Source organism: Coffea arabica, chromosome 7c (assembly GCF_036785885.1).
Source record: "Coffea arabica cultivar ET-39 chromosome 7c, Coffea Arabica ET-39 HiFi, whole genome shotgun sequence".
Classification (NCBI taxonomy): Eukaryota; Viridiplantae; Streptophyta; class Magnoliopsida; order Gentianales; family Rubiaceae; genus Coffea; species Coffea arabica.
The window spans coordinates 30,479,231-30,499,049 of NC_092322.1; positions in this window are offsets into that span (position 1 = coordinate 30,479,231).

The window sequence follows — 19,819 nt, forward strand, 5'->3', positions numbered from 1 at the left end:
GCTACGAGTGCCTTCCATTCTCTAAGTCAATCTAAAGTCGAGGCACAAAGTTATTATTAAAAGTGCATATAAATATAGTCATAGAAGCATGAACAAAGAACCAAAAGTAAACACCACATAAGGCATGTATACACATAGAGCATTTATACATGGAACACATAACTGTGTCAAACAGTCATACATGAGCAGTCAAGCAAATATATACATGGGTACTCCCGTGAAGCCAAAAGAGGGTCTACCAAAATACACTGTACAACCTAGGGCCCAAAAGGTACAAAACAACTAACCAAAAGCTTTTCCTAGGTATCCCTCACACGGGATCAAAACAAGGCTCAAAACCCTAATCTAGTCCTCGACAGAGCCAACCGACTCCCCCCCAGAGCTAGAGCTAGGGGCGCCTCCCTGACCTGGAGCTCTGCCACCTGGAACTCCCCCTGGCGCATTGGCGCCAATCACTCCCTGGATGAGTGCCCCACACTCATCGATAATAGCGCCGGACCGGACTCTCACCTCCCGGACTACTCGAGTAAGGCGGTCATTAACCACCTGCAGCTGCTCTCTCAGAGCGTTCGTCCTCTCCTGCTCCATGGCCACTGTGACGGCCCCACCTCTCCCTAGGGCATACCCAGGGTTCGGCGGGCCGCCCGCCCAGCTCTCACCGGGACTCAGTCGTTCACTACAGTCCTCAAATAAATACAATACAAATCTCAAGTATACATCAAATGGTCCACAAATACACATCCGTCTCCAATAATTACATGTCACAAATGCAGCGGAAACTAATCCCAAATATACATAAAATAATTCCAAATCCAAAATTGTACAAAGTTTAGGCTATCCATACACGTGCACAAGTACTACAAGTCCTTCCTTCGCCATGAACCCTGTGGAGGGGAATAAAATAGTTTTTGGGGTGAGCTAAAAGCTCAGCGAGTAACCAGAAAATCATTAATCAACTCGGTTTCACAATAGTTCATTTCAATGATGTCATATAGCAATGATGTCATAAATTAAATGATAAATCCGGAAACAACTACATCATTTGCAAAATAGTAAATATGGATTATCAATAATTCAAGAAACATTTACAATGGAAAGCGATAGTAACATTCATGAAAGGATACATTCATTCTCCTGACATTTCCTCGCTCATTTGGTCATTCATTTCATTTCATTCACCCCGTCCCTGGCTTTTGGCCAGGCTCCACCAACCTACATAGGTAATACTCGAGTATACCAAACGTTCACCCAAATTCCTAATCGCCTGACCGAGTCCGCTTCTGGCTCAAGACGATCGGTAACAAGGGGCAATGGCCAGTTCAGCCCAAAAGGCTTACATTCATGCGCAAGTAACATTTCAATCGAAAATTTCGCCTTTATCGAGGTCGAGTGCGATAAAGTACACACTCGCCTCGAAAACTCGTTTTGGAAATCATTATAAGCGCTTAACACGTTATCAACCAAAATACAAGTCATGAAGTCAAGAAATATAGCAAACAAGGCACACTCAAATGCCAGCACACATGATATGCAAGAAAACATTTCAAAAGTAACTTTGGAAACAGTTCAAAAGTAAATAATGTAAGAAACGGTTCATAAATCACTTTAAAAGTAGTTTGAGGTCACTCACCTCCATGGCTCAGAAATCATCCATCATGTAACATTGCCTTGCTCAAATCCAAGTCTTAGATCACAAACTCAATGTAAACAAGTCCTTTAAAAGTTCGGACAGCACTTCCCCTAAATTTGCTTACTTTCCCAGCCATCATGGCTTCATTATTTCCTCAGCCAGTTCCAAAGTCACACAAATAAGTTCATCCAATAGCCATTCAGCAAGCTCCAAGTAGTACTAGCACAAGTCAAGCTAGGGAAAAGTCCGGAAATGAAAGTTAAGCTCAAAACCAGAAAAATAGTTTTGACGTCATTTTGTGGTAATGGTTCCAAATGCGCTACGATTGTTGGATGAAGGTGAAAGACCCACCGTTTCGAAGCTAAGAGTCAGGGCTACAATATTGCAGAAGGTCACTCAACCCAGTTTCGAGTGCAAATAGGTCAAAAAGGCAAGATACCACATCAAAAACGTAAAACAGATTCACCAAAACGCATTCTAGCGGAAACATCATAACTCAGGCTCTACAAGTCCAAATCCAGAAATTCCAAAGGTATATGGTAGCTAATACATCAAGCTACATTTCATCAGAAGACCTCAAAGGCCAAATCGTGCATTTTCATGATCGAAAATGGAAGACTACACGAAAACAAAAATCTGGGCGCGAAACAGGTTTCAAAAACAGTCAAGGGTATTTCGGTCATTTCACATGCTGCAGTGGTCGGATCAAGCTGCAAATTTACAGGAAACTATTTTATAGCCTTGGCTACAACTTTCATGTTTTGGCCAAAATCTAATTCGGTGAGGATCAGGGTGAAAAGTCACGGTCAAATTGAGTGAAAAGGCAACCCTGTTCGCAGCACCCCTTCCCAGACCAGTCTCAGTATTTCCGACTTTTCTCACTCCACACTACTCCAATTGACCTAAAATTTTACAGACACCTTTAAAACATCAATACCTACAACTTTCATGTTTTAATCCAAGGCCAATTCGGCCTCTAACCATGAGATACAAAACTGGACAGAATTGGGGATATAAAACCCTAACTTTCTCAAATTCCTTCCAAACCCAAAATTGGTTGCAATTACCAATCATTTACACCTACTAGAGTTATTAAACATCATTTCCAACCATCATGGACAGCCACAACATCATGATCAAATTAAACCAGAAAAATCATCAATAAATCAAAAACTTCACCAATTCATCTCAAACCAAGAAATAAACCACAAATTTCAGCACTTTAGCTCCCACTAGGCATAACTTAAGCTTCATTAAGTGTAGGAGGAAGTTCAATCACCACTCACCTTAACAATAGAAGAGAGAGAACAACTAGGCACCTTAACCTTCCAAATAACTCCACCAAGAGCTCCAATCTTCCTTAGCTAGCAAGTTTTATGGAGTGATTTGCAATTTAATCGGTTGGAACTCAAGATTTGAGCAAGAATTGAAGTTGAAGTTGAAGAAACTCTCTCTTGTTCTTTCCTCACCAAAAATTTCGGCCAAGACAATAAAAATGAAAGAAATTGGGTCAAAATTTGGTTTAGTAAAGGTTAAGACAAGTCCAAGTCAAAGTCAAGGTCCAATAGTTAGGTGACAAATGATCCTCTAGGATTTTAATCTTATCCTTTTGTCTCTCCAAGATTAAACCATCTAAGTAACCTCTAATTATCTCTTAGCACCTTGTAAAATAATATCACTTAATACAAACTTTCAACAAGTTGAAAAAAAATATAATGCATTTACCGCACTAGCGGGTCCCACGTCCAAAATACGCTTTTAATTTCTCAAAAACTAACCGATACTAGAAAAATTATTTTAAAACTATTTTTGCTCATAAACTTTATCTGGGAAATTTTTCTAATCAAGAAAATGTAGAAAAGGCGGGCGTTAAAAAAAATAAACCCTAGAAAATTAGAAAATTTCCGGGTTCTCAAACTCATTTTTTTCGGGGCGTCACAGCCACGTCCCCCTGGAGCTCTCCGGTCCTATCGGCCTGCATCCGCATGAGGCCCCTAAGCCTAAGGGTCTCAGTACGCTCCCTGGCGGCGTCACATCTAAGCCTCCGTCGCTCGGCAAGTACCGCCTCAACCTCGTGGTCCGCGTAGGAGTAAAACTGGCAACGCCTACAGCGGCGGGTCCGGCTAGCGGTATACCACAGCCGGATCAGACCTCCGGGTCTCTCCTGATAGTCGATGACTCGGGGGCGCCTCTGAGGTGGCTCGCAACCGCCTGCTCCACTGGTACCGGCCATAACCTACAAAGATAGCAAAGGTTTATAGCTTAAACAATATATTCACACTTAATGGTGTCTAAACACAATCCCTAAGAGTTCTAAGAAACAGGTTTCAGGTTCGCCCAGGTTATTTCTAGCCTAGGCTCTGATACCACTTGTGATAGCCCCACCTTCTCCTAAGGCGTACCAAAGGAGTTAGCGGACTGCCTGCCCAGCTCTCGCCAGGACTACTAAAATGTCAAATCCTGACTCAAGTCGTTCGGGAAACTATTAGCGCGCTAAGCCAACCCAACAATCGTAAAACGGACAACAAAAGTCAAAACGTAGGGTGAATAGTGACTGCCACGACACCATCCGCCAAGACCCAATCGAATACAGGTAATCTAACATTCACTAAAAAGAATATATACAAGCCAAATATAATACATTGGACAAGAGTACGCTCACTATTACAAACCACATTCGTATGTTTACAAGCCAAAAGGAAGTATTAAATCCAAGTACAATTAAGGTTCCAACTATTGAGGAGCTATACAAAATCTCTTGACTAGCTCTACTCAACTCATTCTTCAAAATCAAAAGTCCAAAAGATAATTCCCTGTAAGGAAAACAAAATTAACGGAGTGAGCTTTCGCCCAATGAGGTACTATCACGTACATATACCAAGAGCACGTAAACACAAGAAATATTCAATCCAAATACGCATGTCAAGTAAGCAATAGTAACCACACCCAAGTGTAAGGAATAAAGGATACGGGTGGCTCTCAGGAGCCCTTATCCGCTTTGCCATACTTGATCTCATTTCATTGACCCTCCGTCAATGTATATCAGGTAATCATGACCGTAGACTCCTCTTTACTCCAATTATCCGTCCACCTCACTTTCCCCTTACCGGGCCCGAACACCAAACAGTACAGAATTGGTATTACTCGAGTATACCGGAATCAAGGGTCTCATACCCAAAGATTCCCAAATACAGTCCCCATGGCTTGTCAAATGTCCCCGACCAAGTCCTTACTGGCTCGAGTCCATTGACTTCCAATGAGGTAGAGCTCAGAGTGAACAGTAAAGGTTCAGAGATACAGTAAACAATGGTATCCAATCGACACCAAATCAGGTACATTCAAGGGTATTCAAGTGATATAATAAACAGTCAAGAGGCCAGAGAGTACGAGAGTGGTAAAGTACACCCTCGCCTCACCTAGTCCAAACAATAATCACAACTAGTCCAAATCACAGAATTCAAGTACAAGAAAGCCACGGAATAACAAACATGTGAGTAGTACACTCACCAAGTCAAACAAAGAAATTTCACAAGTTTTCGCCCGACGTGAGCCTCGGATCACCGGCACGCCCTATAATAATCAAAAAAGTACAATTAAGACCCAAACACAAGTCGAATACCTTTTAATAGGAACTATCAAGGCAAGACCCAAATATAGCTTAGAAATGAAAATACATAACATTTAGGGCTAAAGGTAGAAACAAACCCTATGACCGTTCATTTCTATCAAATCTCAACCCAACACATAAGAATCCAATACCCTAGACACTTGGACAGCATTTCCCCTAAAATTTCAGCTTTTCCAACCTACAAGACAACCAATAAAAGCCATCCAACACAATCACAAGCACCCAAACAATATATAAGCCATTCCATATGCGTCATTAGGGTCACAATACCCTTCAATTATAGCCAATTAGAAGTTCAACAATCAACAATAGAAAACCCCCAATTTGAAACCCTAAATCTGAAATTTTCGCCACAAGCGAAAATTTTCCGCAATTAACTACAATTAACGCACAAGAGAGCTATAAAACACCATTTAGAACCACCAAATCAAACTCAATCATATCCATCATAGGAAAACAGAAAATTCCAGAAAAAAAAATCCAGAAAAATCAGAAAATTAGGAAACTTCACTCCAATCCACCAAATCTTCCGTAAAATCGCGTAAATAGCTACTATAAGGCACCAATTGGCCAAAATTTATAACAAAAGATGAGTTCCAAGCAAGATACCTTAGTTCTTCAAGAAAGGTTGTAGCTTGTGAGGTTTTCTTCCAAATCAACACCACTAAACTCTTCCAAGACCCTTAGCAAGATGTTTGTATGGACTAATTCAAGAAACAAACGGCTAGTTTTCAAGATTTGAGCAAGAGTAGAAGATGGAAGGTTGAAGAATTTTTTCCTTTGCTTGCTAGAGAGGTTCGGCCAAGACAAGGCTGAAATGAAGATGATTTAGTCAATTTTTTGGTCTTTTATTAAAGTTAAAGAAAGTTAGGCAAAGTTAGGCAAGTTTAGTCCAACAACAATTTGACACTTGGCGCATTATTTTGCTAGAGCTATCTTCTTGTCCCTCATGGCTAAACCATCTAGGCAACCTCCAATTATCTCCTAATACCTAGTAGCAAAAACCCTTTACGTAAAATTTAACCTAATCGGCCGAATTTCTCTCATTAAATGCACTAGCGGGTCCCACGTCCAAAATACGTTCCAAATTTCTCATGAACTACCTTATACTAGAAAAATGATTTAAAAACTATATTTACTGATAAAATGTTGATAAAAGTAATATAATAAAGAAAATAAAAGAAAACGGTGCACAGGAATAAAATAATAAATAAATAATTTTTTTTCTGGGTTCTCACAGCTTTTCTGCATTTTCTTTATTAGAAAAATTTTCTAGATAGATTTTATGAGTAAATATAGTTTTTAGATGATTTTTCTAGTATCGGTTAGTTTTTGAAAAATTAAGAGCGTATATCGGACGTGGGACCCGCTAGTGCGGAAAATTCTGTAAAATTCGGCCAGTTAGGTTAAGTGTTGGATACCGGATATATTTTACCAGGTGTGAAGAGATAATTAGAGGTTCCTAAGTGGATTGGTGTGAGAGGAACAAAGGATAATCATGTATTAATTGAAGTGACAAGTGTCACTTGGTGACTAGCCCTTGGACTTTGACCACACTATTCACTACTTTACCAATTTAATTAAAAATTACCCAAAAATTATCCTTATTTGTAAGCTTCATGGCCGGCCCTCTCTAGGAAGAAAAAGAAAGAAAAGCTCTCCAATCTTGCTCAATCCAACAAACCAACCTATTAATCTTGAATTTTGTCCATAAAAATCCTTAGTTTAGTGATTGTGAGGTGATTAGTGAAGTGGTTTGGAAGACTAATGTGCTAAGTTGTCCCTTTTCTTTGGTTGATAAGGTGAGTAGCTAAGGAACCTCTCTTTTCTATCTAATGATGTTTAATTAGTGGCTTGTGGTAGTCTAAGAGGTGATTTTGTGGGTTTTTTCATGATTTTGGTTGAGATTGGTGAATTTTTCTATTTATTCATGATTTTTATATTTTTATATGTTTGATATTGTGTGGCCATAGATGATGGTTGGGAATGGTTTATAATGAAGCTATAGTGCGTAAATTGTGGCTATTTGCGGAAAATTTCCGCTTTGAAAGGAAATTTCGGAATTAGGGTTTCAATTAATCCCATTCTGCCCGGTACTGTTTCCCTTAGTTAGAGGCCGAATTAGCCTTGAATTAAAACGTGAAAGTTGTAGAGAATGATATTTTATAGTTGCCTACAAAAATTCAGCCCAATTGGAGCAATGTAACCTATGAAAAGACTGAAATACCCCTGCTGCCCTGTTTCTGTCCGAAATTGATAATCCGTTTCTGTAATTGGTTAGTTTGACCGGGAATACTACTGATTTGGTTGTTGATGTCTTCTTAAGAAATATAACCTGGTATCTTAGCTTTCGGATGGCTTTGGAATCACTTGAATTGGACTTTGGTAGCCTGAATTATGGTTATTTAACCAGGATGCAGTTCACTAATCTGTTTATGCGGTTCTGGTTTGTTACATTGGAATTTTGACCTAGTTGCACTACAAACTGGATTGAGTGGCCTTCTTCAACATTGTAGCCCTTTCTCTTAGCTTCAAAACGGTGTGTATTGTACATGCATTCGATAATCGTAGTGCCGGTTGTGTCCAATACGCTAAATGACGTCAAAACTGTTTTTGGGTTTTAGGGCTTAACTTTCATTTCCGGACTTTCCCTAGCTTACTTTAGTACTTATACGTTCTAATGGAGTCTTATTTTTGGTAGTTTGTGGAATTGGTTTATGACTTGTAATCGAGTCTTATTGTGCTTGTTTGAATATTTTAGGGCGTGACGGTGATTCAAGACACTCTTTGGGCGGAAGTTTATGAAATTTCATTTGCTTGTTTGGTGAGTGTACTACTCACTTGCTTGTTACTATGTGGCTTTGTTACATTTGAATTTGATGCCTTGAATGCTTATTTGCACCAATGAAACTGATTAAAGTGAGGGTGTACTTGATCACTCTCACCCTTTCGTCTTATATATGACTGTTTATTGTGGTACTTGAATGGTACATGAAATACTGGATTTGGTGTCATTTGGATGAGTATCCAACAGCCATTACTGTTACTACTGATTTCAACCCCATTGGTAGTCGATTGAATCGAGCCAGCGAGGGCTTGGTCGTGAAAATTGACGAGCTATGGGGACTGTTATATGGAATCTTGTAGTATGAGACTCTCGATTCCGATATACTCGAGTATTACCACCTTTGTACTGTTTGGAGTTCAGGCCCGGTAGGGGTATGTCGGGTGGAAGGAATGGAAGTAAAGTGGAGCCTACGGTTGGTTACTCTTTAAACATTGATGGAGGGTCAATGTGGTCCGATCAAGTATACAAGTGAGGAAAGGGGCTCTTGAGAGCCGTCCGTATCCTTTTACCAAATCTATTGATGTGTGCTCTTGGCTTACTTTCTATTAGATGAATTGGAATGAAAAGCTTTATGCTTATAAGCTCACTCTATTCCTTTTGTTTTCCTTACAGGAATTTGAATACTTTTGGAATGGCTTTGATAGTTGGAAGCCGAGTTGAGCTAGTTGTGAATACATTTTGTATAGCTCCTCAATGAATGAAACCCTAGATGTATTTTGATCCGTTCCCTCTTTTGAATTGTAAGATTGAACCCGTACATGTGTAAATGAGCTTGGTAACTTTGGTATGCTATTTTGGCTTGTACATGCTAAATTTCAAGGTGTATATGTTTGATTGATGTTTGGGTGGATTTTGGACAGATTCGGATTTCAAATTGCAAAAGAAAAAGTTTTGGCAGGAAACGGCAGGGCCAAATCCGGCCAGAACTTGGCCGGATTGCCCTGGATTTTTGAGCATCCGGGCAGATGCTCTCTGGTCAATATCCGGCCAGGAATCCGGCCAGAATCCGACCGAATTCTGCCATGTCTAGCACTATTCATGCCGGTTCCGATTTTCGTTTTTTTTATTTCGAGATTTTGGTTTGTTTAAGCGCGCTTATATATTTTGAATCATTTTAGACCGCATTAAACTGTCTCGTTAGTCCTGGCGAGAGTTGGGCAGGCAGTCCGCTAACCCCTTTGGTTCGCCTTAGGGGAAGGTGGGGCTGTCACAGGTGGTATCAGAGCCTAGGTTTGAATTGTCCTGGGCGTGTTAGAAATGCTCGACTTGAGGATTATTTTGATTGTGTCCCTTAAGATTATTTATGATTATTTACTCTTTTGGTGTAGGATGGACGGGCATAGTGGACCTAGTGGTAGCTCTACCGGTGAGCGACCCCGTGGAGTGCTTCCGACGATTAAGTACCAGATTCGGCCAAGAGGGGCTGTCGTACGTTGGAGTCCGACTAACCGCCTCCGACGTTGCGAGTGCCGTCACACTTACGCATACCCTAACACCTTAGTGTTGGCCGTGGTAGAGGAACGGAGGGAGTTGGCAAAAGATAACGCTAGGCTTGAAGCCGAGGTGAACCAACTAAGGGCAGCTAACGAGAAACAAGTCGAGCGAATTAAGGAGTTAGAGTACGATGTGATCGAAGGTCAAGATAGGGTGGACGACCTTTGTGCCCAACTTGGAGAGACCCATGAGCGTATTACTAAGTGAGCTAGGAAAGTTAGGGTTCGAGCCGAGTCGATCTTGAACCTTTGCGACGATGTGCTCGAGGAGAAGAGCAACGAGGCTTTGTGTGCGGGGGGCGAGGCAGGAGGTGATTCCACCCCGTCGGATGGGTCCACTAGCCCGACGACGGACTAGGTCGCGACTCCTAGGGTCTTTTGGATGGTTTTGTCTTCTGTATATAGGATGGATAGGGGAAGAGCCTTAGCTAGCCGTTTTGTACGTTTGGATTAGCTATGTGTATATTATTTTTGATGAGGCCATTCCCTTATGGATTGTCTATGTTTGTACTTGACGGGCTGCTAATGTGTGACTGTTTGATGTTATTTTGTATTGTATATATGTTAGATTGTGAAAATCTTTTGGTTTCTTACGTACATACATTGTTATTTTATTGTTCTCATTATATCCACCTAGATTGAATAGATCCGATGGAAGGCACCCCTAGTGGTCGGGGACGTGGGCGCGGGAGTAGGCAACCCACGTCGGACAGGGGCGCCGGGGAAACTTCGCCTGGACCTAACCCTGAACCTAGGATTGACCCTAACGTCCAAATAGCTGGTGCTATGCAGCAAATGACTAATTTACTGGCTCAAATGGTGCAGCAACAGGGTCAAAACCCTAACCCTGGAAACCCTGACAACCACTTCGAGAGCGAGAACAGAGCTCTCGAGAGATTCCAAAAGTTTGCTCCACCCAAATTCATTGGGGGGCCCGATCCAGATATAGCCGAGAAGTGGCTCGAGAAGATGGTGGATATTTTTGCTGCCTTGCACTACATCGAAAAAAGGCAGGTGACTTTTGCTGTCTTTCAGCTAGAAGGGGCGGCCCGTTCCTGGTGGAACGTCATACGGCAGAAGTGGGAGCGGGAGCAAACGCCTCGGACCTGGGTAAACTTCATGTGAGAGTTCAACGCGAAATTTTTCCCTCCTTTAGTCTAGGAACGGAAGGAAGATGAGTTTATTCGACTCCGCCAAAGGGCCCAGTCTGTAGCGGAGTATGAGTGCCAGTTCACCCGCCTATCCAAATTTGTTCCTGAGCTGATCATGACTGAGCAGCGGCGAATAAGGCGTTTTATCCAGGGTCTGAACATAGAAATTCAGAAGGACCTCGCGGTGGCCCAGATTAACGCTTTTAGCGAGGCCGTCGAGAAGGCGCAATGAGTGGAAAACGCCAGGCTCCAAGTAAGGAACTTCCAGGCCAAGAAACGAGGCTTTTCTGGGAGCAGTTCAGGACAGGGAGAGAAGAGTGCTCCTCCCAAGTACGGACGGGGGTCTGGAGGTGGACGGCAGACTGGAATAGGCAGAGGGACTCCGTCTAGGGGTGGTCAAACTGGACGAGGCCAAAGAGAAATTTTCAAGGAGGCTCAGTTTCAGCACCTCGCGATCCCTGTGGGCATTGTGGGAAGCCAAACCACACAGAAGATAATTACTGGAGGAAGGAAGGTAAATGTTTACGCTGCGGGAGTGCAGACCACCAATTAGCCACTTGCCCGGTTCCAAAACAAGATGGAAGGGGAAGCCAACAACCGCCAAGGACCAATACTGGACCAGCGAAGGGAGAAGGGACTAAACCTAAGGTACCAGATCGAGTGTACTCGTTAGAGTCTCAACAAGTCCCAGATTCCTCTGAGGTCGTAGAAGGTAAGATCCCTATCTTCCACCGTTTTGCAAAGGTTTTAGTAGATCCCGGTGCCACTCATTTCTTTGTTAACCCTAATTTCATGTGTGGCATTGATATAAAACCTGCTAGTTTACCGTACGAGCTAGAAGCTAGTACATCTACGGGGAATCAACGATTGGTTACTAGTATGGTTTATAAGGATTGTGAAGTGTGGGTAGGAGAGAAGCGATTGTTAGGAGATTTGATAAGCTTGTCCATTAAGGGGTATGATGTGATCTTGGGTATGGACTGGTTAGCCAAATATAATGCCCAACTGGATTGTAAAAAGAAAGTGGTAGAATTCCGCATTCCTGGTGAGGCAACCTTAAGGTTGGACATAAGGGGTAGGTTAGCCTCATCTGCTTTGATTTCGGGCATTCGGGCTAGAAAACTGCTAAGTAGAGGGGCGCAAGGATTTTTAGCCTTTCTAATCAATACCCCCACGGATAAATTGAAGGTAGAGGACGTGCACATAGTACGGGAATTTCCGGATGTATTCCCTGATGAGTTAATAGCCCTACCTCCGAAAAGAGAGATAGAATTCAAGATCGACCTGTTACCGGGAATCTCACCTATCTCAAAAACCCCATATCGAATGGCCCCTGCGGAGCTGAAGGAGCTAAAATTGCAATTACAAGACCTTTTGGAGCGGGGGTTTATTCAAGAGAGTAGGTCTCCTTGGGGAGCCCCTGTGTTGTTTGTAAAGAAAAAGGACGGAAGTTTGAGGATGTGTATCGACTATTAAACCCTGAACAATATCACGGTTAAAAATAAGTATCCACTGCCCCACATTGATGAGTTGTTCGATCAATTGCAAGGAGCAGTGGTCCTCTCGAAACTAGACCTCCACCAAGGGTATTACCAGTTGCTAATCAGGAAGGAGGATATTCTGAAAACCGCTTTCAACTCGAGATATGGGCATTACGAGTTCGTGGTTATGCCCTTTGGATTAACCAATGCTCCTGCCGCCTTCAGGGATTTAATGCATAGGGTTTTTAAACCCTACTTAGATCGATTTGTTGTGGTCTTCATTGACGACATTCTGGTCTACTCCAAGACACGTGAAGAGCATGAGTAGCACCTAAGAATTGTTTTGCAAACCCTAAGACAGCATCAGTTATATGCCAAGTTCAGTAAGTGCGAGTTTTGGCTGGAGAAAATCTCTTTCCTTGGGCACGTAATTTCCCAAGGAGGCATTTCGGTTGACCCGGCGAAAGTAGAGGTCATGACCAATTGGAAGAGGTCAGAAAACCCCACAGAGATCCGCAGTTTTCTAGAGCTGGCTGGGTATTACCAACGTTTCATTAAAGACTTCTCCAAATTAGCAGGTCCTTTAACTGACCTGACGAAGAAACATGATCGGTTCGTATGGAATGCCCGATGTGAGACAAGTTGATAGCATCATGGTACGTGGGCAGGCCAACCATGGCTCGAGTAATCGAGGAGCTGAGGATCACGTGGACGCCCCAAGTGGACCCATTACTAGGGCTCGCGCAAAGAAACTTCGTGAGCAACTCAATGTACTTATTCAGGTCATACACAAGTCCTTTGAAGGATTCATACACTCAAGTGAAGATGGTCGCAGTCCGATAATGAGCATTGAAGCTACACTTGAGGATTAGGGTTTTTGCCAAACCTTAATTTCCGTTTTAGCATCATAGTTAGTTATTTCCACATTAGTTGATTAGATTGAATAATTGGCTAAGTGCATATTGCACGTAGAATCGCCAAGGGTAGGATTGCTAATTTACTCATTATTATTTGCTAGACTGGGCTACCTAGGAAGGAAAGCCCACGTGAGGCCCAACCCGTCGAGGGTTAAGCCTCCCTTATTAGGGCCCATATCCACTGCACCCTTAGTCCATTTTCTTACTAGATTAGATTTTTGACTTGTAGCCTATATAAGGCACCATATTACATCATTAAAGGGTAGACACTTTTATCATAAAATATTTGAGAGAATTTTCTCCATAGCTTTCGAGCAACCCTTGAACAACTTAGAGTTTTACTCTAGTGTTCTTGTTTGGCTTATCAATTCAAGAACCACACTTGAATTGTGGTGCCTTCTACACTTGCCTGAGATTCGCTAATTCGTTTGATTACGGGTTGAGATAATATCAACAAGTTCGTAGTCACGGGGATTAGAGGGGTCGTAGGGTTTCTGCTGCTACCGTTTCTTGCGTTCGAAGTCAAATCCAACAAGTGATCTTGGGTCGCGAATCTTCTCACCAACAAGATTTGTATCAGCTGGCATCAGAGCTAGCTTGTTGGTAACATCGTTTATCCCTCTTTTGTGTCTTAATTCGTGCCTTAATTCGTATCTGTCTCGGTAGCGCAAAAAAAAAAAAAATTTTTTGTGCACGTTACATTCTGGCCGCGAGTTTCCTTTGTTTTCAAGTCTGGTCGTCATTGTTTGTTTATGTTTTGTTGTCACCTTCAATTTTTGGAATTCCTAGGAGTCACTTGTGTGGTGTCTAGGTCATTTGTGTGTTCCATCATTGTTAACAAAAAAAAAGAAAAAAAAAACCGCTGGTGTCTTAGTTGTCGCATCCTTATTGCTGTTTTCTATTGACTCGTGGGTAATCTGTCCGTGTCTTGTTTGTTGTTAATTTCTATTGAGTCGTGTGCGAAATCTGCTCGTGTCTTGCTGTCTTTGTTTCCACCATTTGTGTCCAGCAAATTGAGGTGTCGGTCAGTGTTGATCATTGTGCCAAAAACGCGCAACAAAGCATTGAGTCGTTCAGATTTCGGTCTTGCCGCACTTAACACTATCTCTTGCATGGCCCAATCTGACCGAATTGTCTCTTAATTGTTGTGCCTGTCTCTTGTTCAACATCTTGTTGTTGTTGTCAGTAAGTCCCAACCTGAGTTAAAAAAAAAACAGAACAGAAGCAATACCAGAAGGGAAAAAAAAAATTACAGCCGCAGGGACTTCCTCTTGTTTCTTCATAGCGCGTCTTGTGGTATTGTACGCAAATCTGTCCAGAAATTTCGCTCACTAGTTGGCTCTAGTTTCTGTCCAGCTTCTGGTTTAATGCGTGTGGCATCTTGTGTTGTTTGAGTCGTGTCCAAACAACCCAAACAAAAAAAAAAAAAAAGAAAGGGGGGTCAGTAGCTAATCTTTCTCCTTGTTTGTTCCGCTGCTGTCCGCAATTTCCAGGCTGTGTGCTTCGTGTCTTGCGTTCGTTTCAGATTTGTGTCACCACGTTTTGTGCCTGGCTATTGTTTATTGTTGTCCGGACTCTTTGTCTTTGCTGATTATCATGTTTTGCCTAGAAAATAGAAGGGAAAGAAAAAAAAAAGGAAAGAGAGTCACATACCTTATTGTGCCGTTGCTGGAATTTACTTTGTGGGGGCTGCCGAACCTGATTTGCTTGAACCTTGAGCTTTTGTGTTGTGCCTTGCAATCTTGGATACCAAAATCGATTTTGGGCAGTTCTTGAGCTCCCTGGACGAAAGCCTTGATGCGTTTGGATCAACCAAGATTGATGTGTTGATTTTGATCGAGGGCTTCTGAAACTTGGGAAGGAAACTTATTTCTTTCTTGGCAATCTTGCACCTTGAACCAGAAAAAAAAAGAAAAAAAAACAAATCAATCAATTCCTTGGGACTGAATCTGAGTTCTTGAGACATAGATTAGAGAGCTGCAACAAAAAAAAAAAGAAAAAAAGAAACAAGAGACAAGCTCGGCTCCAAGTCTCCTAGTTCGGATACAAGTCCCGCTCTCAAAACGCCTCTACTCCTAACACCTTTAGGATTGAGGACAGCCAAGGAAATTCGGAAATCAAGCCCAAGCCTTCCTAACTACCCTCAACCTCACCACATCAAACATTAACCAGCCACACCACACCTTGAATCCTAAACCGCCACACTACAACACCTTGAATCCTAAACCGCCACACTACAAATCAGTTCCTAAACAAAAACCACCGCCACTATCATTGTTTCCCACTTTGACTACAGCACCTTGTGCCCCGTTGTTAGTTACTATCAAGGGCCAACCGACCCCTTCTTGAGCACCCCACACAGAACCAACACCTCTTAAAACCCCCAGCGTAAGCCAAGGCAGTAGTAACACGAGGTGCCAGCACGCAAGAGTCAAAAGCGTCTTGTCTAGGCTTCGTAAAGATCAGCCCTGAGTCGTTTATTGAGTCGTCCATTGAGTCGTTTATTGAGTCCAGGTAAGTCTTGAGTCATTTAGTGAGTCTTTCATTTTCTCTCATTTGACTGCTAAGCATTTGGTGACCTTGGTTGGTAAGCTGACCAAGAACTCCAGCAAGGCAAAAGAAATAATTTCCTTGTCGGTTAGAGCCTTGAGCATCATTCTTAATTTTTTTTTTGTAGCTTTGTGTCAGGTCTTTTCCCAATTTTTATTCTTGAATATATTCTACCACTCCATTCTTAGTGTCTTAATTTTGTTTTCCAAGAAAATCTCCACTCTTACGAACCTCAAATTTTAGCGTGAAATTGAATTTTAAGCTAACTTTGAGCACTTGAGGAATTCTAATTTCTTCAAGGTTGTGCAAGGGGCTGTGAGAAATTGTGGTGAGCTCATTAGAGTGAACTGAGTGACCATACACGAGTGTGAGAGTATACACTTAGGGAGTGAAGTGAAAAAAGAAAAAAAGAGAAAGGGGGACAAACGTTTCTTTCCCCTTTTTTTTGCTACTAACCCTTGCAGGTACACTTGAGACTTCATGTCTAGTGGCAACGAAGGAGCATCTCATCCCATGGACTTTGAACAAATGATGGAGCAAATGGAGAGGCGCTTCCAACGCATGCTAGAACCCATTCAAGAAGAGTTGCTGCAGCTCCGGGCGTCTGGAACACCAAAGATGTCTAGGTCCACGCGAAGGCAAAAGGGCGTGGAAGAATCCGATAGTTCCAACAATGATGACGATGACGGAGAACCTCGCGTTTGGCCAAGGCAAAGGAGCCAACCTAGACCTACCGATGTGTTCAAGGGAATCAAGATGCAAATCCCTAAATTCAAAGGACGGTCCGATCCCGAGACCTTTCTCGAATGGTTATCCAAGATCGAAATGGTCTTTTCTTGCCAAAATTACACCGAGGTGCAAAAGGTGCAATTGGCAATCATGGAATTCACTGAATACGCTGTGGTTTGGTGGGACCAAATCAAGAAGTCTAGAAGTGTAGACACCAAATTTTCAGTGTAATTTCATTTACTTTTTTTTTTAGTTTTTATTTGTCGTGTTAGGTTTATTCACTTTTTAGTTTTTAGTTTTTTAGTTTTTTATTTTATTATTTTATTTTTAAGCTTTAGCATAGAATTTCTCGGGAAAAAGAAAAAGCATTCGAAAAAATTATGTTTTAGTTGTTTTGATTTAAATTCAATGTTTTCTTCGGAAAAATATGAAAAATGAAAAAAAAAGAGAAAAAGGGAAAAAACGAAAAAAGAAAATCATTAATCAAACATAATTTGTTGTTAGGCATTTTATTTTCTATCTTTTATTCTGAATTTTCTTCTTATTATCTGATTTTTATTTAAAATATTATTTTTGTATTATTATTAAAAAAAAAAAGCCACGTTCGGTTTCAGCCGCAGCGGAAGAAATTTACAGCTGCATTTCTCGGCTGTTTTGGCTTGGGTTAGCCCCGTCTAATGATCACAGTATAGACCACCTGGCTTAGTCTAGAAATCTCAATGGTGGAGTATCAAGAACCATCAGATGGTTTCCAAAAATGCAGTGGGCTTCATCCAACCATTGCTGAGAGGGTTTTAGTTTTCTGAGGCCATATAAAAGAAAGGGGATGACGGCTGAGAGAAGAGGGGGGCAGAGTGACGGCGGAAAAATCTAGAGCAAGAGAGAGAGCTGAGGGATTGAGACGGCGGTATGAGTGAAAAATAAGGAGACCAAAAAGAAACACAAAACAGAGAGAAAAAGGGAGAGAAAGAGGGCGGCTAGATAACTGAGAGAAAAACCAGAGGAGAGGAGAACTTCGAGAAAAAGGGAGAGAACCACCAGTAGAGAGAGCTAGGAGTAACGGGCTGGAGGTTGTTTACGGCTGGAAAAGAAGGGGCAGCACTGAGTGAGAAAGAGAGAAACAACGGCTAGAGGGAAGATTGAGACTGGAGGGCAGCTGAGGTTGCGAGGAAGAGCAAAGAAGCTACGGGCAAGGTGGATAAATCTGGAAAAGCGAGGAGAGCTTCAGTCCGAGCAAAGGATCCTTCTCATTCGATCATTCTAAACCTTGATTCGCCAGGATAAAGGTGATACCTTTTGTTTGGTCTGTTTATACTCCGCTCGATTCGTGTTCTTCAAAGCTTTTTCTTTATTTCTGTTTTCCCCCATGTGCGTCAGCTATATGAATTTGATCAGGGGTAGAAGATTTAGGTAAGTTTAGGCTGGGGTTTTGGGATTCAAGATCTAGATCTCCTATAAAGTTGTGCCATGATCTCTTGCTTGAGTTCCTAACTGTATGCACGATGAACGAAACCCCAGGGAAATAGTGACAGTTTCAGCAAGCGGAGTCTCGGGGGGTTTCCTTTGTTGATGCCTATCCCTCTATGTTTGTTTGTGTATCTCCTTTCACGTTGGTTGGTTTAGCCAAGATTGATTTAGGTTTATACCTTATTAACCTTTTGCTGCGTTTCTGCTGTTCTTTGGCCCGGGTCTTTTCGTTTGGGGTGGCTAAGGGTAGACAGCCACGTCTAAGTGATGTCGAAGTCGATGATTGGCGATGTCTGTGATGTTGGGTATTAAACAATGGGTTTTTGTTCATGTTTAGAGTAGTTCATATTAAAGTTTTATTCCAAAAAGCTGTTCGAAATTTGTGTGGAGTTTATATGGATTATCTTCCACCAGTTGCGAACGAAAGTTTCATTAGCTGCCAAGAGTGAAGTTTCTGTTATTCCAGCTTGGCATGATATCTTTTTTCCAGGTTTTTTGGCGTGTTTGGCTTCTGATAATTATGTATTTGTAGTTTAGAGTAAAGCTGTGATTGAAAAGGGTTTTTTTCTGGTTCTCTTTTTGAAGTGGTCTGATTGAAGCTGAAATCCGCAAGTTTCACTCTTTCCTTGCTGCAATTTCTTATTTTATACAATTGCTTTGATTGGATCTCCTGGGATAGATATTTTGTGCTAGATAATATTAACAAGGATAGCTTGAAGTTATTGCATTAGGTTGTGGTCGTGGAACTAGTTGCTGCCAGTTTCGTTGTTAAAAAGGCTTCCTAAATTGCCGAAGCTTGCTGTTGCAGAAACTTTCGTCGAGTTTGGCATGAAAGTTTTTCATGATTTCGCATCATTTCTTTCTGTGTTTTTGCTGGTGTGTTGTGTTGCTCAATTCAAAGTTTGGACATTGGTTTGAGAGAGTTTGATAAAAGTTTGTGTTAGTTTTTGAAATCTGTGGTCAAAGATGAAAATGCAGCAGACATTCATTTTTGTTCTTTTATGTAGCTTGCATGAAATCAAAAGAAAAATTACATTCTAACCCCTCAAGTCTCCCCTTGCTCCACTATGACCCAACCAATTGAATGATTTCCTCAATTTGGTCCTTGGCAGCTCTAACTGTCCAACTTTTCATTGCTTGTTTGCTTCAATTAACTACCATGCTTTGTCAATTGCACTTAAGTCATGACTTTAGGAGCTTTACGATTAAGTGAGCATTATATTTGCGCATTTCTTTTAATTTTTCTCAATTAAAGTGGTACCTTGACCTTTTTATTGTTTTGAAGCCATTTTTCTTTCATTTGGACACCATTCCAAGGGAGGTATAACTTCTTTTATTTTTTTTTTGTCTCTCCCCTATGTGATCCAACGTGCTAAGTGAGAATTGCATGTCTACTTTGTTTTCCTTGTTTTTCCTTAATTCCTTTCATTTATTTCAATTACTTTTACTTTTATTAAAGTCATTCTTTTATTTATTTATGGGGTATGTATACACCTCTTGGCTTGTAATAGATAGGGCTTGGAGAGCATTTTTATTCATTTTCCCTCTTCCCCATTTGTTTTAGTTAGCAAATGTAATAGTTAGGGCTTTAATTGCCTTATGTGTCTTGCATGCTTAGTTGCTACGTGTTAATTTGCTTTATTAGGCTCTTGCATTTAGTCGAGCATGCTAAGTGTTATGTGCTACGTGTTTATAGGTGATTGGCATGTCTACTTGCTTTCTATAGTCGTAGATGAATATGATGGATGAGTGCACGTCACCACACTAGTCCAACGCTAGTTGTGGCTCATTGTCCCGTTTTCCACTAGTCCAACGCTAGTAGGAATTCATAGATATGGGCTAGTCCAACGCTAGACCCAATAGGCCGTCCCCTCTCGTTAGTACATACTTGCATGTCTCACTACATTTCATGCATTTTTCTTAGT